Source organism: Myxine glutinosa, chromosome 4, assembly GCF_964187855.1.
Source record: "Myxine glutinosa chromosome 4, kmMyxGlut1.1, whole genome shotgun sequence".
Taxonomy (NCBI): domain Eukaryota; kingdom Metazoa; phylum Chordata; class Myxini; order Myxiniformes; family Myxinidae; genus Myxine; species Myxine glutinosa.
Window position 1 is genome coordinate 79,206,117 of NC_136264.1, and position 23,880 is coordinate 79,229,996.

General features: G+C 50.0%; 1 protein-coding gene across 8 annotated transcripts in view; it reads left to right on the plus strand.

The window, feature by feature from the left end:
- Positions 1–16,998: 16,998 nt before the first annotated feature.
- The window catches only part of HUWE1 (HECT, UBA and WWE domain containing E3 ubiquitin protein ligase 1), a 334,325-nt gene continuing 327,443 nt past the window's right edge, over positions 16,999–23,880 (plus strand). For all 8 annotated transcript variants that reach the window (XM_068112748.2, XM_068112754.2, XM_068112750.2 and 5 more), the window contains exon 1: positions 16,999–17,341. The gene's annotated coding sequence lies outside the window, so the exon portion shown is untranslated. The remainder of the gene's footprint in view (positions 17,342–23,880) is intronic.

Genomic DNA, 23,880 nt, shown 5'->3' on the forward strand with positions numbered 1-23,880 from the left:
GATCGGGCCAAAAACAATACATAGCAGGATATCTCAAAAATTTATTGATGGATTTGGACGAAACTTGTTAGACCAGTTGGGTAAGTGACAAGGACTAATTGATTCGATTTTGGGGAAGATCTGAATGTGGATTCGGATATGTGAGTTATTTAATTATTTTACTGATTCTTCACCATTGGGAGATCAGGCTAAAACCAACATATAGCAGGATATCTCAAAAGGTTATGGATGGATTTGGATGAAACTTGTTGGACAGGTTGTGTTTGTGACAAGGAAGAATTGATTCAATTTTGGTGATGATCCGGATCCGGATCCAGATACTATAATTTTTTAAGTGATTCTCCAGCATTGAGTGATATGGCCAAAAATGATATATAGCAGGATATCTTAAAAAGTGGTTGACGGATTTGGACGAAACTTGTTGGAGAGGTTGTGTGTGCGAAAAGGACTAATAATTTCGATTTTCGTGACTATATGAATTTGGATTCGGCTACAATAATTATAATTTTTAAAAGTGATTCTTCACCATTGAGAGATCGGGCGAAAATCGATGTAAAACGCGGCGTTACGCGCGCTGCTTGTGAGCAAGGAGGAAGCGGACAAGCGGTAACATATAAACGTCTTTATTGTAAGACTACACTGTAACACTGAACTCCTCCGGGCTGGTCGCCCGGTGTATATCATGAGGCCACGCCTACCCCTCGGGCGTGGCCACCGCCCACTTGGTGCGTGGAATGATGTCACCACGCCAGTGGGCTTTTGTGTCCGCCACACGCGCCCCCCCAGAATTCCCGCGCACCTGGAGGGCCAGTTTGTGGGGCAGTCGAATGACCCGGCCGAAGCGCCCCCTGGCGATCGGCGGCGTCCGGGGTGCAGGGATACCAGGTGGGATGCCCCTGGCTGCCCCTGGGATGGGTGCAGGACCGGGGGGCGCCGTGGCGGCGGGGCTGGGCGGTGCCGGGGGTCTGCCCGCAGGAGGGCGGCCCCGACGTGGGGGTCGGGCCACTGGCGGTGGATGGTCCACATCGAGGTGGGCCGGCTTGAGGCGGTCTACCGAAACGCGGTCAGGAGTACCGCCGATGTCCAGGGTGAAGTGCTTCGCCCCGGTCTCCAGCACGCGGAAAGGCCCGTCGTACGGGGGCCGCAGTGGTGTCCGATGGGCATCGTGGCGGACGAAGACGTACTCCGCCGTGCAAAGCTCCGGGGCGACGTGCGTCGGTGGGTGCCCGTGGCATGCCGTTGGCACCGGGGCGAACCTCTGGGCGGTCTCTTGCAGAGCGGAGCGCTGCTGTGCCGCGGACCATGGTGCCGTGGAGTCGGGGAGGAACTCGCCCGGCACCCGCAGCGGTTGCCCGAAGACCAACTCCGCCGCGGATGCGCGCAGGTCCTCCTTGGGCGCCGTCCGGAGGCCCAGCAGGACCCAGGGGAGCCTGTCGACCCAGCCGTCGTCGCGGAGGGTGGCCCGGAGCGCGGCCTTCAATGAGCGGTGAAATCGCTCACACAGGCCGTTAGCCTGGGGGTGGTAGGCCGTGGTTCGGTGCAGCCGGACCCCGAGCCCCTGCGCAACCGCCCCCCAGAGCTCCGAGGTGAACTGGGGGCCGCGGTCGGATGAGATGTCTGAGGGGGCGCCGAACCGGGCGACCCGGGTGGCGATGAAAGCCTGCGCGACATCGGCCGCCGTCGTCGACGCCAAGGGCACGGCCTCCGGCCACCGGGTGGTGCGGTCCACCATGGTGAGGACGTGGGTGAAACCCCGCGAGGGGGGCAGAGGTCCCACCAGGTCCACGTGGACGTGGTCAAACCGGCGTTCCGGCACCGTGAACTGGGCCAACGGGGCCTGGGTGTGCCGGTGCACCTTGGCGCGCTGGCACGCGAGGCATGTCCTGGCCCAGCCGCGGACGGCCTTCCGGAGGCCATGCCAGACGAACTTGTCGGCGATCAGCCTTTGGGAGGCCCTCGCGCCCGGGTGGGACAGGCCGTGGATGGCGTCAAACACCTGGCGCTGCCAGCCCGCGGGCACAATGGGGCGAGGACGCCCGAGGGAGACGTCGCACAAGAGGGCCGCGCCCGCGCCGTCGAACGGCACCTCGGTGACGCGGAGGCCCGTGACGGCGGTCCGCAAGGCCTGGACGTCGGGGTCAGCGGCCTGGTCCGCTGCCATCCGGGCATAGTCGATGCCGAGGTGGACTGCGTGGGCGACGGCCCGGGAAAGGCAATCCGCAACCGGGTTGTCCTTCCCCGCGACGTGCTGGATGTCCGTCGTGTACTCGGACACGGCCGAAAGGTGACGCTGCTGCCGGGCCGACCACGGCTCGGTGACCTTGCCCATCGCGAAGATCAGCGGCTTGTTGTCGACGAAGGCAGTGAACGCCCGGCCCTCGAGCAGATGGCGGAAGTGCCTGACCGCCAAGTGAAGTCCGAGCAACTCGCGGTCGAAGGTACTGTAACGGCGTTCGGGCGGGCGAAGCTGCCGGCTAAAGAACGCCAGCGGTTGCCAAGCTCCACGCACCCATTGCTCGTGCACCGCGCCCACCGCGTAGTCCGAGGCATCGGTGGTGAGGGCGATCGGTGCATCGGGCGCCGGGTGCGCGAGCATGGTGGCGTTAGCCAAGGCGAGCTTCGCGCCCGTGAACGCCGTGTCCATCTGCTCGGGCCAGGTAACGTCGCCTTTGCCCGGCTTACCTCAGAGAGCTTCGTGCAGGGGGCGCAGGAGCTGGGCGATACGGGGCAGGAACCGATGGTAAAAGTTCACCATGCCCAGGAACTCCTGCAGCCCTCTGATCGTGCGGGGGCGCGGAAACCCCTTCACCGCCTCCACCTTGGCCGGCAGGGGGACGGCTCCGTGCCTGGTGACACGGTGCCCCAGAAAATCGATTGTGGCGGCGCCGAACCGGCACTTTGCGGGGTTCACAATCAGGCCATGCTGGCCCAGGCGTTCGAAGAGCGTGCGGAGGTGGCGTAGGTGCTCTTCGCGGGACGCGCTGGCGACGAGGATATCGTCCAGGTAGACGTAGACAAAATCCAAGTCGCGCAGGACGCTGTCCATCAGTCGCTGGAACGCCTGAGCCGCATTCTTCAGACCGAAGGGCATGCGCAGGAACTCGAAGAGTCCGAATGGCGTGATGACCGCCGTCTTCGGGACGTCCTCCGGCCTGACGGGGACCTGATGGTAGCCGCGTATGAGGTCCACCTTCGAGAAGAAGGACCTGCCCGCCAAACGGGCGGAAAAGTCCTGAATGTGGGGGACGGGGTAGCGGTCGGGAGTCGTGGCGTCATTGAGACGGCGATAGTCCCCGCACGGTCGCCATCCCCCGCCGGGCTTCGGCACGATGTGCAGCGGCGACGCCCAAGCGCTCTCTGAGCGCCGAACGATGCCGAGTCGCTCCAGGGTAGCGAACTCCGCTTTTGCCACCGCCAGCTTCGTCGGCTCGAGGCGGCGTGCCCGGGCGTAGACCGGTGGCCCGACGGTGGGGATGTGATGGGCCACCCCGTGCTTGACGGCCCCCGCCGAGAAGGTGGGCCGCGTGAGGGCCGGGAAGCCGGCGAGGAGGCGGGTGAATGCGTCCGCTGCCGGAAGCGTACAGACCAACGTGGCCGGAACCGAATCGTTCGGCAAGCCGCTTGGCAAGCCGCTCGTTGAGCTGGGCAACGCACATGCGAGCGAGCTGAACGTCTCGGCCTGGACAAGCCGTCTGCGCTTGACGTCGACCAGGAGCCCATTAGCGCACAGGAAGTCCGCGCCAAGCAGTGCCATGGGCACGTCGGCGGTGACGAACGTCCATCGGAAAACCTGCCCTCCAAACCGCAGAGAGAGGCAGCGTTTTCCGTACGTACGGATGGGCGTCCCGTTCGCGGCAAGCAGCGCGGGGCCCCCACCCGCGGCGTGCTTGTCTGACGTGCCGGCGGGAATGACACTCACCTGTGCTCCCGTGTCGCACAGGTAACGGCGCCCGGAGAAGGTGTCCGTTATGAACAGCAGGCTGCTCGAACGGCCGGCGCTCATCGCCACAATTGAGCGCCGGCCCGGGCGTTTCCCGACCCGTTGAAGGAGCACGGCGGATGACACCGCCGAGCTTCGTGGCCGAACTTGGCGTGGAACCAGCACCAGGTGGTGGAGCTGGAGGAGCGCGGCTGGCTCCGCCAGGCCGGTGGAGTCGACGGGTTTCCCCGCGGTGGCGGTTTTCGCCGCGGCGGTGGGCGGGGCGTGGCGGCGTTCACGAGGTGCGTATCAGCATGCTGCTGAACCACAGCGTGCTGTAGAAGATGATGCTGTGGAACATCAGCGTGCTGTAGAAGATGATGCTGTGGAACATCAGCGTGCCGTAGAAGATGATGCTGTGGAACATCAGCGTGCTGTAGAAGATGATGCTGTGGAACATCAGCGTCGAAGGCCGTGACGGCCACGCCAACGCTCGCCCGCGTGTCCGAAGCGGCGAAGTACTTGTCCGCCTCGGCCGCCAATGCTCGGGGTTCCGTTAGCCCGGTCCCGGCCAACGCGAGGCGAACCTGCGCTGGAAGTTGGCGACGGAAAAGCGCCCGGAATAGCGAACCGGGGGCTTCGTCGCCCAACAGTGACAGCATATGGTCCATTCGGACCGACGGGCGCGTCTCACCGAGCTCGGGGAGATCCAGGAGGCGATCGGCCCGTGCGTCGTCCGTGAGGCCGAACGTGGCTAGGAGTAGCCGCTTGAGTGCCTCGTACTTGTGGCCGTCCGGTGGGTGGCGAAGGACGGACACAACTCGAGCGGCCGTGCCGGGCCCGAGGGAGGCGACGACATGGCAGTAGCGCAGGTCGTCGTTGGTGAGGCGCCGAAGCTGAAATTGGGCTTCGGCTTGAACGAACCAGACTTCGGCCTGGGCCTCCCAAAATTCGGGAAGTTTAATCGCCATTGCCTTGTCGTTGGCCATTGCAATGGCGTCGTGTTCGGAAGGATCGCTACGGCAGATCCAACGTCGAGGGTCACCAGTAAAGCGCGGCGTTACGCGCGCTGCTTGTGAGCAAGGAGGAAGCGGACAAGCGATAACATATAAACGTCTTTATTGTAAGACTACACTGTAACACTGAACTCCTCCGGGCTGGTCGCCCGGTGTATATCATGAGGCCACGCCTACCCCTCGGGCGTGGCCACCGCCCACTTGGTGCGTGGAATGATGTCACCACGCCAGTGGGCTTTTGTGTCCGCCACATCTTCACCATTGAGAGATCGGGCGAAAATCGATGTATAACATGATGTTTAAAACAAGTTATGGACGAGTTATGAATAAACTTGGTAGACGAGTTGGTTTGGTGACAAGAACAAGCCGATTAGATTTTGGTTCAGGTCCGAATCCAGATCAGGCCTATCAGTGGGATACAAAACGTAAACTGTTCACCAGGTGCAGTTATGCTCTCTACTGAGTGCCGTTCTGGTTTCTGGTAATCTATATAATATATAAAACACAGTGTGTGTGTGTGTGTGTGCGTGTGTGTGTGTGTGTGTGTGTGTGTGTGTGTGTGTGTGAGTGTAATGTTACCGATAGACTCCTAAACGGAGAGGCTTACGTGCTTGATATTTGACATAGACATGGCCATTGAGCGTGGGACGAACATGGCCGAACTCAAAATATTTGACGATCCATATTTTTTATTCATATTTACCTCAGCGCATTTCAGCGCACGGAATCAACGGAATCAGTGCAGGTGGGCGCTGATTCGCTCAGAGCGATCACGTGATGACGCTATGACGCTATGAACGATATGACGCTATGAAAAAAAAATCGCTATGACGCTATGAAACGCTATGACGCTATGAAAAAAAAAATCGCTATGACGCTATGAAACGCTATGACGCTATGAACGATATGACGCTATGACGCTATGAAAAAAAAATCGCTATGACGCTATGAAACGCTATGACGCTATGACGCTATGAAAAAAAAATCGCTTTGACGCTATGAACGATATGACGCTATGACGCTATGACGCTATGAAAAAAAATCGCTATGACGCTATGAACGATATGACGTTATGAACGTTATGACGCTATGACGCTATGAAAAAAAATCGCTATCACGCTATGAACGCTTTGACGCTATGACCGCTATGACGCTATGAAAAAAAAATCGCTATGACGCTATGAAACGCTATGACGCTATGAACGATATGACGCTATGACGCTATGAAAAAAAAATCGCTTTGACGCTATGAACGATATGACGCTATGAACGCTATGACGCTATGACGCTATGAAAAAAAAATCGCTTTGACGCTATGAACGATATGTCGCTATGACGCTATGACGCTATGAAAAAAAAATCGCTATGACGCTATGAACGATATGACGCTATGAACGCTATGACGCTATGACGCTATGAAAAAAAATCGCTATGACGCTATGAACGATATGACGCTATGAACGCTATGACGCTATGAAAAAAAATCGCTATGACGCTATGAACGCTATGACGCTATGACGCTATGAAAAAAAAATCGCTATGACGCTATGAACGATATGACGCTATGAACGCTACGACGCTATGACGCTATGAAAAAAAAATCGCTTTGACGCTATGAACGATATGACGCTATGACGCTATGACGCTATGAAAAAAAAATCGCTATGACGCTATGAACGATATGACGCTATGAACGCTATGACGCTATGACGCTATGAAAAAAAAATCGCTATGACGCTATGAAACGCTATGACGCTATGAACGCTATGACGCTATGACGCTATGAAAAAAAAAATCGCTCGCTTTGCCAAGGGGCTCGCTCCCCCACCCCGTTCCCCTCCCCTCCCCCTCCCCCCCCCCCGTTCCTCTCCCCTCCCCCTCCCCCCCCCCCGTTCCTCTCCCCTCCCCCTCCCCTCCCCCGCTTGGCAATGCCGGGTACTTCTGCTAGTATTTCATATTTGTGTGAAATAAAATTCTCTCTTTTTGCAGCAATGCAACATCCATGTTCGGCTCTTCACATGTTGTGTCATTTTATTACAGCTGCGGCAAGTTGCATTGTCCTGAACACAAGCTTCACTGCCGATGGAACCAATTTGTCAAGTCCAGCAAGCGTGACAACTTGTGATTCCATAACTATGAGGGACACCTCTTCATGGTGGTTGTACCCCCAATGCAAATCTGGGGCCAAATCTTCCCCATTCTTCCCTGCTGCACATATCCTAACTTTGCTGCTTGTTGGAGTCATGCAGCACTGAAAGAAGAAGAAGACAGTAGAAAATTAATCAGATGGAAATGTAACAATGTTTCACGTGTTGTCATTTCAATATATTCCTTTCTTGCTGAAGTTGCAGCTTGTGGGAGTAATGTGTTAATGCGGCACTGAAAAGGAATTTAAAAATTAGCTGGAAATGTAACAATGTTTTACAATGTTTTTTTTTTCTTACTGACTTTGCTTCTTGGTCATTAAATAATTTCGATTTATATGTTTTTGATTTGAACTTTAAATAATGTTTTGAATAAATGTTTTTTACAATTGTTTTTTGAAGCTCTTCATACTGTATGGGTGAGGGTACTATGACGTCAGCCTAATGTCGGGCAAATGTTTGATGGGAGCATTGGCCCAACGTTAGGCAAACGCCCCCTACAACGACTAAATACTAATTAACGTCAGCCCAACGGTGGGACAGCACTCCCGACAACGTCTGATTAACATTGGTCCAACGTTGTGCCACCCTCCCTTCAAAGGTCGGCCTCCATAATCCATATAGTCAGTCGCCTGGGACTTAACTTCGTCGGGCCGATGTCGGCTCAGCCATAGTTTTTGACGTTGGTCCAATGTTGGCCCAACAGTGTTGTGTTAGCTGGGGCAGAATGTTGGTTGAGTTGTGGTTGAGGCGGGATGGTGGTTGAGCTGTGGTTGCTGTGGGGTGGTGGTTGAGTTGTGGTTCAGGCTGGGTGGTGGTTGAGTTGTGTTTCAGGTGGGGTGGTGGTTGAGCTGTGGTTGAGGCGGGGTTGTGGTTGAGGCGGGGTGGTGGTTGAGTTGTGGTTGCTGTGGGGTGGTGGTTGAGTTGTGGTTCAGGCTGGGTGGTGGTTGAGCTGTGGTTGAGGCGGGGTGGTGGTTGAGTTGTGGTTTAGGCTGGGGGGTAGTTGAGTTGTGGTTGCTGCGGAATGTTGGTTGAGTTGTGTTTCAGGTGGGGTGGTGGTTGAGCTGTGGTTGAGGCGGGGTTGTGGTTGAGGCGGGGTGGTGGTTGAGTTGTGGTTGCTGTGGGGTGGTGGTTGAGTTGTGGTTTAGGCGGGGTGGTGGTTGAGCTGTGGTTGAGGTGGGGTGGTGGTTTGATTTGTGGTTGAGGCGGGGTGGTGGTTGAGTTGTGGTTGCTGTGGGGTGGTGGTTGAGTTGTGGTTCAGGTGGGGTGGTAGTTGAGTTGTGGTTGCTGCGGAATGTTGGTCGAGTTGTGGTTCAGGTGGGGTGGTGGTTGAGCTGTGGTTGAGGCGGGGTGGTGGTTGAGTTGTGGTTGAGGCGGGGTGGTGGTTGAGTTGTGGTTGCTGCGGGGTGGTGGTTGAGTTGTAGTTGCTGTGGGGTGGTAGTTCAGTTGTGGTTGAGGCAGGGTGGTGGTTGAGTTGTTGATGTGTGTAGCAAGTTTGTGTAATGTTTCAACGAATTTCTCAGAGTGGTGTTTGTATTGTGGTGATTGTGCGCTTGTAGCGAGAGCGTCGTATAAGTTATTGTGGTATGGCAGTTTGGTTATGGCACGTGATTTGAACTCGGTAGTAGGTTTTCGCGGGCGTATACAAATGAGGTAAGGCGGCTGAGGGGCGCAGGTGGCATGAGTTAGGTTTTGGTGTCATGTCACTTGTTTATGAACTTACTTAATAGGAAATGGGGAGAAAAAGGGAAAAAACCTAGCTAATCCCACAACGCAAATTGACCCATGAAACCCACTGCACAGGAGGGGAGCACAATGTGAATGATTACTCATGAAATACGGAACTGTATGTTGATTGACATTGCTTCTGGGAAATGCGGGTTCGCAGAACCACAGCAATATGATTAGAGTTTTCGAGATCCCTCATCATGTATAACACTCGACCGAAACAAAGCCAATGGAAATCTGACACAACAAACCCGGGCAGTATAATCAGCAGAGGCCTACAGGCCTGGTGATTTAGGCCCACCCGAAAACCAAGATGGCGGCCATATTATTTCTTCTCGGTGCCATGGTAGGTGGGGTCAAACCTATTTGGGCAGCACTCCCAACACCCATTTGAAACTACAAACACTATTTCGATGAAATTTGACCACAACCTTCATCACCTGTGATGTACCAAAGTGTATTCACGGCAAAAAAGAAAATCAGACCCTGTGGGAGTTTACGGGGGGGGGGGGGGGGGGGGAGTTGCCCCCCAAAATAGGTATTTGCTTTCTTCTCTGAAAGTACACACACAATTTCGATGAAACTTGAGCACAACCTTCACCACCTGCGATGTACCAAGTTTTTTTCACGGCAAAAAAAAAAATCAGACCCTGTGGGACTTTACGGGGGGGGGGGGGGGGAGTTGCCCCCCAAAATAGGTATTTGCTTTCTTCTCGGGAACTAGACAAGCAATTCCGATGAAACTTGACCACAACCTTCATCACCTGTGATGTACCAATGTTTGTTCACGGCATAAAAAAAAAATCGAGTCCTGAGTGGGTATACTGAGGAGGGTGTGGGGCGGGAGTTGGGGGGAGGGGGGGTTCCCCCCCAAAATAGGTAGTCTATTTTTTTGTTTGCTTGTTTAAAGTCTTATGATTATGTTCGTTTGATTCTACGTGCTGCCCTGTCTTCTAGCAATCATTGAATTTGGGTTAAAATACCTTTAGTCAGTGTAGTACACTGTTTGTTCTACCAGGTGAGTGCCAGGGGTATTGCCCATATGTTTTTTATTGCCATAAACAAACTTTGGTACATTACAGCTGATAACGGTTGTGGTCAAGTTTCATCGAAATCATGTGTGTAGCTCTATTTTGGGGGGTCAAACCCAAACCCCTTAGTTCCCTATCTATCTATAATTCCAGTAATCTCTGTCTGTACGTTTGTCTGTGACCGCTGTTTCTCGACAACCACGGGTCCGATATACTTTTAACTTGCCAGGTATATTGCTGGGGACCCGAGGATGTGCCTTTTCAAGGTTTCATATTAATCGGACAATTACTTACCGAGCTATGTCCCAAAAACGATTCAACCAATCAGAGAGCAGCGAACGATCGCGTGTGCCGAACGTGGCGGGCACACTCTGCCTCGGATGGCACATTTGAGAGCGTATTCATTTATTTCACGTTTGCAAACTATGTTGGCGTTAAACTATGTTTTACAACTAATAAAAACGAATTTGCGATTCATTCGCTTTCCTGCGCGTTTGTGCACGCGATGGCGATTTCTTTACCAAACTCCGGAAGCCGTTCGCTTTGGACCAAACCATTGCATGTAAATAGAGGGGGGGGATTGTCACCACTCGCAAGCCGTTCGCTTTGGACCAAACCATTTCATGTAAATAGAGGGGGGGGATATAATTTTAGATATAGATATAGTACGGGCATGCCCTAGTACTTTTAATGTTACAAACAAAGTTGAATTGCAAGATACCAAATATCATTTTAGCCAAATTTGGTCACAACCCATCAACAGTTTCAGAGAGGAAGATGCAAGTGTTTATGGATGGACGGACTGACGACGCGCCATCCTTTAAGCTCTCATGAATTACGTTCCAGGTGAGCTAAATATTAAGTTTCAAACTTGTCTCCCTCATCTTAAACCGGTTGGTGCCTTGTTAAGTCTGTCGCTGGAGTAAGCCCCCATTCCATCACTTCTCTTTCTTCAAAAAGCACCACAGCCGACTTTACTCGTGAGAAGGCTGCATGCCTCAATTTTGTGTTTGCTTCCAAATCTTGTGTGCCCAACACCTCACTCTCAGTACCCATCCTCACCTGTCGTAGCCAACTTCTCCTGGGCGCTGTGTCTTTTGCACCTGAGAAGATTCTTTCAACCCTTGACTGATTCTGCAACTAGACCGGACAGCATCAACTCACATGTCTTAAAATCCTGCCCTGCTGCTCTTGCACATCCTCTCTCTGCCATTTTTACCCTCATTTGTGATTGGTCATCTTCCATCTGCCTGGATATCCATCAATGTCACTGCATTACATAAAAAGGTGCAAAAATGGATCCCCTCAACTGCAGACCAATTGGCTTACTTCCAATCATCAGCAAGGTCATGGAATCCATAATTGTAGTTGATGTTAAATCCTTCCTTTTCTACAACAACCTCATCTCAGATCACCAATTTGGTTTTAGACCAGGTCACTCCACCTTGGACATCCTGCTTCTACTATTCCAACAATGGATGGAGGCCCTCAATGTCGGGCATGAGTTCAGGGCCGTCTCTCTGGTCATATTCGTGCTTTTGATAAGTCTGGCATCCCACCTTACTCTCCAAACTCTCTGTCTATGGCATCCAAGACCTACTCCACACATGGCATACTGGCTTTCTCTACTGTTGTAGCCAATGTGTGGCTCTCAACAGAATCCTTTAATCCCCTCTCCTTGTCAAGGATGGATTACCAAAAGGCAGTGTTTCTGGGCCCAGTCCTATTCCTGATTGTCATAAATGATCTCGCTGACTCTCTGGAAAATCCTCTCTATCTATTTGACTCGAACCTGTGATGTGACATCCGTCATCCTTCAGACAGACAGGCTGCAGCCTCTTCCCTCTCTTCAGACCTTGAAAAAAATGACTAGCTGTTCAAACACATGGAATATGTCTTTCAGTCATGATAATTTCTCTCCGAAAGGACTGTCTGGCAAACCCCCATCTATCTCTCGCCAGAAGGACTGTCAGGCAAATCCCCCCATCTACTTTCTTATCGATCCATTTGAGGAGGTTCAGTCAATGAAACTCCTGGGTCTCACTATTAGCCATGATCTTTATTGGGCAAACCACATCTCAAAGTTGGCCACCAAAGCCAGCCACTGCCTGAGCATTCTCCGTCATACAAAGTCCTTCCTTGGCACACCTGAACTCCTATCCACATGCAAGCCTTCATTCGCAGCTTGATGGTGTATTGTGCTGGCTCCCCTTCCTCACATCTTTTTCAGCTTGATGGGTCTATCCACTTCGCTATTGCAGATAGGTCGGTGGTCTCTCGGTCTTCTTCCTCCTCCTTTCTGGTCTTGTACCCTTTGCTCTTTCTGGGATTTGTCCCCCCAGGTTTCTGCAGGGCACACATGGTCCACTATCTATCAACCCCCCTCAGGTGAAAGTACCTAAATCCAGGATCATCACCTACACTCATTCGTTCCTCTTTTTTCCCGCTTGCTGAACCAACTTCCACATTTTCTTCAATGTCATTCTTCCGTCCAGGTCTTCAAGATAGCTGTTCATCACCATATCAGATCGTCGTCGATCCAAAACAATGATGTTTTCTACCGTCGTTAACCTCCCCAACTCCAAATGTCTACTTTTCCCTCCTGAGAGTTTTATTCTGTATCCATCTTGTCCACTCCATGCATCCCCTCCTGCCCCCCATTCCTCCCCACACCCATTGGTTTTCCAAGTCTCCCTCTATCTTGACCTTCTATTCTGCTGTTGGTGCTTTCCCCCTCTCTCAACTGTTCCTTTTCTCCTGCTGTCCTGACCCGTTCAGTGTACTAATAATACTGGCTCTTCCACGAGCCTCGATTGTTTATGCAAAAAATTTTTTTTTCCTCTCTGCCCCCACATTATCCTTGCATTCATACTGCGTCCTAGACACTGACTTTTTCGCTTGAGAAGGTAGAGAAAGTTCTGGCCAACCTTGACTGGCCCTCTGCGAGACCAGGCCTGTGGTGTCAAATTTTGTTCTGCTGTTATCGCTTAACATGTCTGGTTTCACAACTCACAAGAGGTGGTCGACGTTTGGGGGAGGTCAAACATTCCGTTATACAATTGCATACACAATAAATAGTTGGCACATAATTATAAAATCTTAATTTGAGAACGGACAGTTTCCATAACTGAATCAAAACATCTGTGGTCATACAATGGGCAGGGCAAATGTCACCAAGCTATAATCCTAGTGATTTGCAGATGCCATCAAGCTATAGTCCGAGTGATCTGCAGATGCCACCAAGCTATAGTTCTAGTGATCTGCAGATGCCACTAAACTATAGTCCTAGTGATCTGCAGATGCCACCAATCTATAGTCCTAGTGATCTACACATGCCACCACGCCATAGTGCTAGTGATCTGCAGATGCCACCAAGCTATATAATCCTCATGATCTCACAGGTGCCACCACGCTATAGTCCTAGTGATCTGCAGATGCCACCAAGCTATAGTCCTCGTGATCTGCAGATGCCACCAAGCTATATAATCATCGTGATCTGCAGATGCCACCAAGCTATAGTCCTAGTGATCTGCAGATGCCACCAAGCTATAGTCCTAGTGATCTGCAGATGCCACCAAGCTATAGTCCTAGTGATCTGCCGATGCCACCAAGCTATAGTCCTAGTGATGTGCAGATGCCACCAAGCTATAATCCTAGTGATCTGCAGATGCCACCAAGCTATAGTCCTAGTGATCTGCAGATGCCACCAAGCTATAGTCCTAGTGATGTGCAGATGCCACCAAGCTATAGTCCTAGTGATCTGCAGATGCCACCAAGCTATAGACCTCGTGATCTACAGATTCCACCAAGCTATAGTCCTAGTGATCTGCAGATGCCACCAAGCCATAGTCCTCGTGATCTGCAAATGCCACCAAGCTATGGTCCTCGTGATTTGCAGATGCCCCCAAGCTATAGTCCTCGTGATCTGCAGATGCCACCAAGCTTTATAATCCTCGTGATCTGCAGATGCCACCAAGCTCAAGTCCTCGTGATCTGCAGATGCCACCAAGCTATATAATCCTCGTGATCTGCAGATTCCACCAAGCTATAGTCCTCGTGATCTGCAGATGCCACCAAGCTATAGTCCTAGTGATCTGCAGATGCCACCAAGCTATAGTCCTAGTGATCTGCACATGCCACCAAGCTATAGTCCTAGTGATCTGCAGATGCCACCAAGCCATAGTCCTCATGATCCGCAAATGCCACCAAGCTATAGTCCTCGTGATCTGCAGATGCCCCCAAGCTATAGTCCTCGTGATCTGCAGATGCCACCAAGCTATATAATCCTCGTGATCTGCAGATTCCACCAAGCTATAGTCCTAGTGATCTGCAGATGCCACCAAGCTATAGTCCTAGTGATCTGCAAATGCCACCAAGCCATAGTCCTCGTGATCTACAAATGCCACCAAGCTATAGTCCTCGTGATCTGCAGATGCCCCCAAGCTATAGTCCTCGTGATCTGCAGATGCCCCCAAGCTATAGTCCTCGTGATCTGCAGATGCCACCAAGCTTTATAATCCTCGTGATCTGCAGATGCCACCAAGCTATAGTCCTCGTGATCTGCAGATGCCACCAAGCTATAGTCCTAGTGATCTGCAGATGCCACCAAGCTATAGTCCTCGTGATCTGCAGATGCCACCAAGCTATAGTCCTAGTGATCTGCAGATGCCACCAAGCCATAGTCCTCGTGCTCTGCAAATGCCACCAAGCCATAGTCCTCGTGATCTGCAAATGCCACCAAGCTATAGTCCTCGTGATCTGCAGATGCCCCCAAGCTATAGTCCTCGTGATCTGCAGATGCCCCCAAGCTATAGTCCTCGTGATCTGCAGATGCCACCAAGCTTTATAAACCTCGTGATTTGCAGATGCCACCAAGCTATTGTAATCGTGATCTGCAGATGCCACCAAGCTATATAATCCTCGTGATCTGCAGATGTCCCCAAGCTACAGTCCTCGTGATCTGCAGATGCCCCCAAGCTATTGTCCTCGTGATCTGCAGATGCCACCAAGCTTTATAATCCTCGTGATCTGCAGATGCCACCAAGCTATAGTCCTCGTGATCTGCAGATGCCACCAAGCTTTATAATCCTCGTGATCTGCGGATGCCCCCAAGCTATAGTCCTCGTGATCTGCAGATGCCACCAAGCTTTATAATCCTCGTGATCTGCAGATGCCACCAAGCTTTATAATCCTCGTGATCTGCAGATGCCACCAAGCTTTATAATCCTCGTGATCTGCATATGCCCCCAAGCTATATAATCCTCGTGATCTGCAGATGCCCCCAAGCTATATAATCCTCGTGATCTGCAGATTCCACCAAGCTATAGTCCTCGTGATCTGCAGATGCCACCAAGCTATAGTCCTAGTGATCTGCAGATGCCACCAAGCTATAGTCCTAGTGATCTGCACATGCCACCAAGCTATAGTCCTAGTGATCTGCAGATGCCACCAAGCCATAGTCCTCGTGATCCGCAAATGCCACCAAGCTATAGTCCTCGTGATCTGCAGATGCCCCCAAGCTATAGTCCTCGTGATCTGCAGATGCCACCAAGCTATATAATCCTCGTGATCTGCAGATTCCACCAAGCTATAGTCCTAGTGATCTGCAGATGCCACCAAGCTATAGTCCTAGTGATCTGCAAATGCCACCAAGCCATAGTCCTCATGATCTGCAAATGCCACCAAGCTATAGTTCTCGTGATCTGCAGATGCCCCCAAGCTATAGTCCTCGTGATCTGCAGATGCCCCCAAGCTATAGTCCTCGTGATCTGCAGATGCCACCAAGCTTTATAATCCTCGTGATCTGCAGATGCCACCAAGCTTTATAATCCTCGTGATCTGCAGATGCCACGAAGCTATAGTCCTCGTGATCTGCAGATGCCACCAAGCTATAGTCATAGTGATCTGCAGATGCCACCAAGCTATAGTCCTCGTGATCTGCAGATGCCACCAAGCTATAGTCCTAGTGATCTGCAGATGCCACCAAGCCATAGTCCTCGTGCTCTGCAAATGCCACCAAGCTATAGTCCTCGTGATCTGCAGATGCCCCCAAGCTATAGTCCTCGTGATCTGCAGATGCCCCCAAGCTATAGTCCTCGTGATCTGCAGATGCCACCAAGCTTTATAATCCTCGTGATCTGCAGATGCCACCAAGCTATTGTCCTCGTCATCTGCAGATGCCCCCAAGCTACAGTCCTCATGATCTGCAGATGCCCCCAAGCTACAGTCCTCGTGATCTGCAGATGCCCCCAAGCTATTGTCCTCGTGATCTGCAGATGCCACCAAGCTTTATGCCACCAAGCTATAGTTCTCGTGATCTGCAGATGCCACCAAGCTTTATAATCCTCGTGATCTGCGGATGCCCCCAAGCTATAGTCCTCGTGATCTGCAGATGCCACCAAGCTTTATAATCCTCGTGATCTGCAGATGCCACCAAGCTTTATAATCCTCGTGATCTGCAGATGCCACCAAGCTTTATAATCCTCGTGATCTGCAGATGCCCCCAAGCTATATAATCCTCGTGATCTGCAGATGCCCCCAAGCTATATAATCCTCGTGATCTGCAGATGCCCCCAAGCTATATAATCCTCGTGATCTGCAGATGCCCCCAAGCTATATAATCCTCGTGATCTGCAGATGCCCCCAAGCTATATAATCCTCGTGATCTGCAGATGCCCCCAAGCTATAGTCCTCGTGATCTGCAGATGCCACCAAGCTTTATAATCCTCGTGATCTGCAGATGCCCCCAAGCTATAGTCCTCGTGATCTGCAGATGCCCCAAGCTTTATAATCCTCGTGATCTGCAGATGCCACCAAGCTATAGTCCTCGTGATCTGCAGATGCCACCAAGCCCATCTTCAAAGAGCGCCTAAAATTCAGAGGGTCGACGATGAATGCACAATCGTGTACGGATGGCAGAGAAAATGTTTTATTTAATCCCATAAAAGTGGGAGGATAAAAACGTCAGTTGGGTGGCTGTTGAAAGAGAATGGAAAAGAGAGGACACCTTGGCCCTGGCCGGCGTGCGGCAACTCGGACGGCATGTGAATGACTTTTTAAAAATTCAAAATTAAGCTTGTGTCGAGGAATCATCTTATATTTTAAATGTTCTCGTTGAGATGCTAATTTAAAATTTTCAGGGAATAGAAAAATTATAATAAGAGGAAGAAGAAGTGGTTGGCAAAGGGAGGGTCGCTGTGATCTAACATGGCGAAAAGCTTCTGTGTGAAGGTAGTTGGCGCGCTTTGGTGAACCTCTGTGGTAATAACAGGTTTCTTGTGAGTCCTGGGACCCTTTTCAGAACCGTACGAGGAGCTGCGCTACCTCATAGACTTCAATCCGAGCCTGAGGAATCCTGATCGTTTCTTCAAGCCTCGGCCTGAAGAGACGGTGTCGTCTCGGCCGTGTGCTCTGGGCGCCATTTTCAAGCGAGGGAGAGTCTGCTGCGGCGCCGGCCTTCGGCATCAAGCGGCTGGCATGGCCACATGAACGGCGGCGAAAGTGGTACGGGAACCTGCGCGATGTTTTTATCGAGCGTTGGCGGCTTATTGAGATTAGCCGAGACGGGAAGGGCCGGAGAAGAGGCGGCGATCGAGCTAGTTAGGCCAATCATGATTTAGCGTGTCTGAGTTTAAATTACTTCGAGGGTTTCTGTTTGACGTCTCCGTCTAAATCGTGTGGAATACGGGCCTCGGCGATGTCCTTTCGTCCATCAATCGTCAACGTGCACGTCAATCTTTGGTTTATCTTCCATCGTAACGTTAGCATTTGCCGGTGGTTTCGAACGACGTTTTCTCACGATGCGTTACGTAAACATCGCAGTAATTGTGCTATTTTAAACTCTAGACGGTGTTTTATTTATACATCTTCACGTGTTCCAGCATTGCGCTTCGGAAGAGATTCCAAAACCGAGTGACGGATCGAGGAGACGTGGCAGAGGTTTGAGGGCAACAAGTACCGACGTTTGGGACGTCGTCTCGAATAGTTTCCATTAGCTGCTTACTTGCCGAAAGAGCACGGTCGTTACAGCGGGGTTGTAACCCTAACAGTAACAACCAGGCCCGTGACCGGTCTAAATAATTTCACATTTAAAACCACCGAGAATTGAACAAACGCCATTTGAGGTTGAATGCTTTATGTAGATTTATTCCACTTTATGTAGTTTTGACGTTTAGTACATCTTAAATTTGATCTTTTGAATCGTTGCTCAGATATAACGGTCGATTTGAGAGGTTGGGATTGGGAGGAGTGTGAAATTGGGGTTGGGGGTGCTGGATGGATGGTACTTGTACAGTTTGAGTCCAAAACGTGATAAATAATTAATTATTTTTCGAGTTACTGGCAGCTTAGTTAAGCTTGATCGTAATGTGGATTTAAGGTAAATATTTCCCTTCAAAACGCTACACAGGGCAAGTAGTTCGTTGCAGAAAAGCTGTCTTTGTTTCAAAACGCCGACATTCGCATTGTCAGATAGATGACAAAACGTCGAGGATCTCGTTTTAGAATCTGTCTTCACTTGCATTTGGATTGTACTCGTGCTGGTGCCGTTGATGTACCTTTGGTGTACCCAATATGGGGAAGTTTTTGCTTTATTTTATTTTCTAAGCCAATATGTGCACCTTTCAGAATGTACCTGTCTGTACCTGTGTCACCGAAGGTGGACGGAGGTTATGTTTTCACCCGTCGGTTGTCTGCGAGCAAGATATCTCAAAACGTTGCGGACGGATTTGGACGAAACTTTGTGGACAGGTTGGGTGTGCAAAAAGAACGAAATGAGTAGATTGTGGTGAAGATCCGGATCCGGATACGAGAATTTTAAAGTGATTCTTTACAAAGGATTTATGAGGCTAAAAACGATCTAGAGCCCGATATCTCAAATAGTTATAGACGGATTGGGACGAAACTTTGTGGACAGGTTGGGTTTCTGACAAGGACGATTCGATTCGATTTTGGTGAAGATCCTGATCCAGATATGAGAATTTTAAAGTGATTCTTTGCAATGGATTTGAGGCTAAAAACGATATAGAGCCCGATATCTCAAATATACACAAAGAATTAAGTTAAGCACCCCCCCCGTTTTTTTACAACCTCGCACATTACAAGTTTGTTGTCGTCAAAACAGTGTAATATACCCATGATATTGCTATATTTTCTGGAGAAGTGATATTATGGTCACATAAAAACATAACAATCATGCCGTTTTCAATATTTTATTCTGAATAATTTAAGGTGAAATTTTTTGGGAATTTTAGGCATATTTTCACCTCAATTCAAGTATGGAGCTATAGGTCCATCACGGACAGTGTGGATGACGTTTATGTTTTCTAACGTACAGTCATTGTTCTGAGAAGACCTCTAGCGATCTTTGCGTCAATAACGTGTGTAGGACCCACGTGATCGGATCACTGACTCAACCCTACGTCTCATAGACCCTGTAAGCCGTCGTATGCGTTGCTGTGGCAGGTTGAACCCCCTCGAGCACGTTTGGGACATGTTGGGACGACAAATTGCGAAGATGGTCCCTCCAATAGCCAATCTGGATGAATTGGAACGTGCATTACATCGGGAATGGAACAACCTGCCACAGCAACGCATACGACGGCTTACAGGGTCTATGAGACGTAGGGTTGAGTCAGTGATCCGATCACGTGGGTCCTACACACGTTATTGACGCAAAGATCGCTAGAGGTCTTCTCAGAACAATGACTGTACGTTAGAAAACATAAACGTCATCCACACTGTCCGTGATGGACCTATAGCTCCATACTTAAATTGAGGTGAAAATATGCCTAAAATTCCCAAAAAATTTCACCTTAAATTATTCAGAATAAAATATTGAAAACGGCATGATTGTTATGTTTTTATGTGACCATAATATCACTTCTCCAGAAAATATAGCAATATCATGGGTATATTACACTGTTTTGACGACAACAAACTTGTAATGTGCGAGGTTGTAAAAAAACGGGGGGGGTGCTTAACTTAATTCTTTGTGTATAGTTATAGACGGATTGGGACGAAACTTGGTGCACAGGTTGGGTTTCTGACGAGCACGATTCGATTCGATTTTGGTGAAGATCCGGATCCGGATACGAGAATTTTAAAGTAATTCTTTGCAATGGATTTGAGGCTAAAAACGATCTTTTTTTTCTTTTTTTTTGTATACAAGATCGAGGCTCGTGAAAGAGCGAACATTAATCACACAGAAAGACAAACCGACACATAAAACATATAACATCGGGAGCGGTAGACAAGATGGGGAGAGAGGGGGAAGGACACAAACGCAACATTTGAGAGCAGGGACCGAGAGACATGGAGACATCGAGAGATCTGTGAGAGGGAGAGGGCTTTGGGGAGGGGCATGGGAAGGGGGGGGGGTGGGAGAGGTATAAAACATATGGACACTGCCAGGACTTCCAGGAAAGAAGTTGGAATTTCAAACAAGGTGGATCTGGGGTGAATTAGCGGGGGTAGAAAAGATCAAGGTTTTGGATGGGGGAAGATAAGAGATGGTGGTGAACAGCTGTTTTAAAGACCTGGAGGGAGGAGTGGGATTGAAGGGAGTGAGGGAGTTTGTTCCAGAGGTGGGAGAAAAGAGGAATGAAAGAGTGAAGGTGAGCAGACAGCCGAGATTTTGGCAGTTTAACCATCAGAGGGTTTGCTGGCAGATCTTGTGCGAACTGTAGGAATATTTGGGGGACAGAGCACAGAGAGAGCTGGGGGTGCAAGGCCGGAGAGGAGTCGGAAGAAGACAGAGACCACCAACCTGCCTGCGGTGAGTGAGTGAAAGGCCCTCAGAGATAGCTTCATCGTGGGAGATTCCAATAATTCTGAAAGCAAAATCTAGAGCCCGATATCTCAAATAGTTATAGACGGATTGGGACAAAACTTGGTGTACATGTTGGGTTTCTGACAAGGACGATTCGATTCGATTTTCGTGAAGATCTGAATCCGCACACGAGAATTTGAATGTTTTTTTTTAAACCGATTCGTTACCATTGAGAAGAGATGGGGCCAAAACGAGATATATAGCTCATGATATTTCAAAAAGTTGTGGACAAGTTGGTTAGATGATGAGAAACAAGCTGATTTGATTCAAGTTCAGGTCTGAATCCAAATCCGGCCTATCGGTGTCGGACATTAAAACGTAACGTGTTCAGGCTGGTGGAGGTATGTGCTGTGAGTGCCCTTCTAGTTTATTTTTGTTTTGAAAATCGCTTTGTGTTCATTTATTGCTCTTGATGTTTGATTCTGTCATCCTCAAGAACTGACTGACCATGCGAAGCACTACCACCCGGAGATGTTGCGGCAATAATTGTAGCATTGCAGGAGCAATGCATGTGCTGTAATCTTTGATGATGGTCAAAACTCACTCCTTGCTAAAACAAACGACACTGTCCTCCTTACCTTTGCTGCATATTCGATCATGTGTGATTTACCTTGGCATCCGATACATTTACCTGTTTCCTCTTCTCAAAATAATAACTACTTCTTTTTTGTAGTTGTATTACTGCCCCCCTCTCCCCCCAAATAAGTACAGTTGAATGATCTCCAATTGGATTCCATTATGCATCAAGTTGATTTGAATTAACTATTGGAGTATACTTTAACCGGTGTGTACGCCGGTTTCGAATAGGTACACCGTATCCCTGCGTGTCGTAAGAGGCGACTAAAAGGGTTGGCGTCAGGAAGGGCATCCGGCCATAAAAACATTGCCTCAAAAAGAGAACCATGACAATTACAACGACATATGGGCAGGGTACAGCCCGAAGTACCCTGTGGGGGATCCCACTCCCTCTCGTCAAAACTCAAGGTGGGGAACCCGATCAAAGCAAGGGTGGAAATCATTCCATTTATGATGACAAAACGTCTGATGCCCGACGTGGAGATCGGTTTCTGAGGTTTGGGACGTGGAATGTAGGGGCAATGACAGGGAGATCAGGAGAAGTGGTGGAAGTATTGGTCAGAAGAAGAGTGGACATATGTTGTGTGCAGGAGACGAGATGGAAGGGAAGTGGTGTGAGAATGGTGAAGGGTAGGCAGGGACAGAAATACAAGTTTGTGTGGCAAGGGTGCCCAGAAGGTGTGAATGGTGTTGGTGTCCTGTTTTCTGAGGAGTTTGTAGACAGTGTGGCGAGTGTGACCAGAGTGAGTGATAGGTTGATGATGGTGAAAATGATGATTGGAAAGCTCTTGGTGAACGTCATCTCGGGATATGCTCCGCAGGTTGGTCGGAGCGATGAAGAGAAGGACAAGTTCTGGTGTGCTATAGAGAAGCTGATGGAAAACGTGAAAGATGAGGAAGTTGTTGTGGTAGGAGGAGACCTAAATGGACATGTGGGAAGGAGTATGGCCGGTTTTGAGGGAGTTCATGGGGGTTACGGAGATGGTGTGAGAAATGGAGAAGGTGAAAGGATTTTGGAGTTTGTTGATGGACCTGATTTGTTGATTTGTAATACTCAGTTCCAGAAAGAGGATAATAAGCTTGTTACATATACGTCAGGTGGGTCGACGACAACTGTTGACTACCTGCTGGTGCGTAGGCGAGATAGGGGGCACCTCCGGGACACAAAGGTGATCCCGGGGGAGGAGGCTGTTTCACAGCACCACTTGGTTGTCTGCGACATAAGGGTGAAAGGTGTGAGGAGAGCTCGGCGGGTGAAGTACCAACCGAGAATGAAGGTGTGGAGGTTGGAAGAGGTGACAGTGAGGGAGGCATTAAAAGAGAGGCTGAATATGGTAGAGGATGATGTGGTTGAGCTTGAAAGTGGTTGGATGTCAATGAAAGATAGTCTGTTGGGAGCCGTTGGTGAGGTATGTGGATGTACAAAAGGACTCGGAAACATGGTGGTGGGATGATGAAGTTGGAAAGAAGATTGATGAGAAGAGGAAGAAGTTCAAGGAGTGGCAGAAGGCGAAGGGTATGGGGGCAGAAAAAGCAGAGCATGAAAGTTGTAAGACAGCCAAGAAGACTGCAAAGAAAGAGGTAGCAAAGGCACAGAAGGCATGTAGGAAAATGTTCGGAGAACGCTTGGATTTGGAAGAGGGTCAGAGAGCTGTATTCAGGATTGCAAAGCAGATAGCGAAAGAGAGGTGTGATGTGATGGGGGTGAGTTGCTTGAAGGATGAATTGGGACAAATCGTTGTGGACCCAGATGGAATTAAAGGAAGATGGAAGAGATGCATGGAAATACTATTGAATGCAGAGAATGAATGGGATGGCAACATGGAGAGTAACCCAGTTTTAGGACCGGCAGAGAATATAACCGAGAAGGAAGTTGAGGAAGCGATAAAAGCAATGAAGAGTAGAAAAGCGGGAGGGCCAACAGGAGTTGTGGGATATATGTTGAAGGCAGCGGGAAATTGGGGTGTGAAGAGAATGACAAAAACCACCTTTAGAGGCCATTTTTTCCCCGCAAGCGGGGTCCCCGCAAGCGGGGGTTGGCCTTTTTCGGGAACTGTGGTTGTTGTTGTTTTTTCGGTCCCCTTTTTGAAGCAATGTTTTACGGCCGGATGCCCTTCCTGACGCCAACCATTTTTGCCGCCTTTAACGACAAGCAGGGAATTACCAGTGAACTGGTCCTCAATTAGCCGACCTCGGAAGGAATGTGAAGAGAATGACAGAGATCTGCAATCTGGTGATGAAAGAAGGCCGCATTCCAGTGGATTGGGAACTGAGTACCCTCGTCCCTCGATACAAGGGGAAAGGTGACCCTCTGGACTGTGGCTCGTATCGAGCGATAAAGTTATTGGAGCATGGAATGAAGGTATTGGAAAGGGTGTTGGAGAGGAGGATAAGGAAGAAAGTGAAGATTGATGAAATGCAGTTTGGATTTATGCTTGGAAGAGGAACGACAGACGTGCTTTTTATTGAGGCAGTTGCAGAAGTACATGGAGAAGAGGAAGAAGTTGTTTCTTGGGTTTGTTGATCTGGAGAAAGCATTCGATAGGGTTCCACCTGAAGTAGTGACATGGGCATTGAGGAAGTTATGAGTGGAGGAATGGTTGATGAGAGTAGTGATGGCAATGTAAAAAGAGCGTGC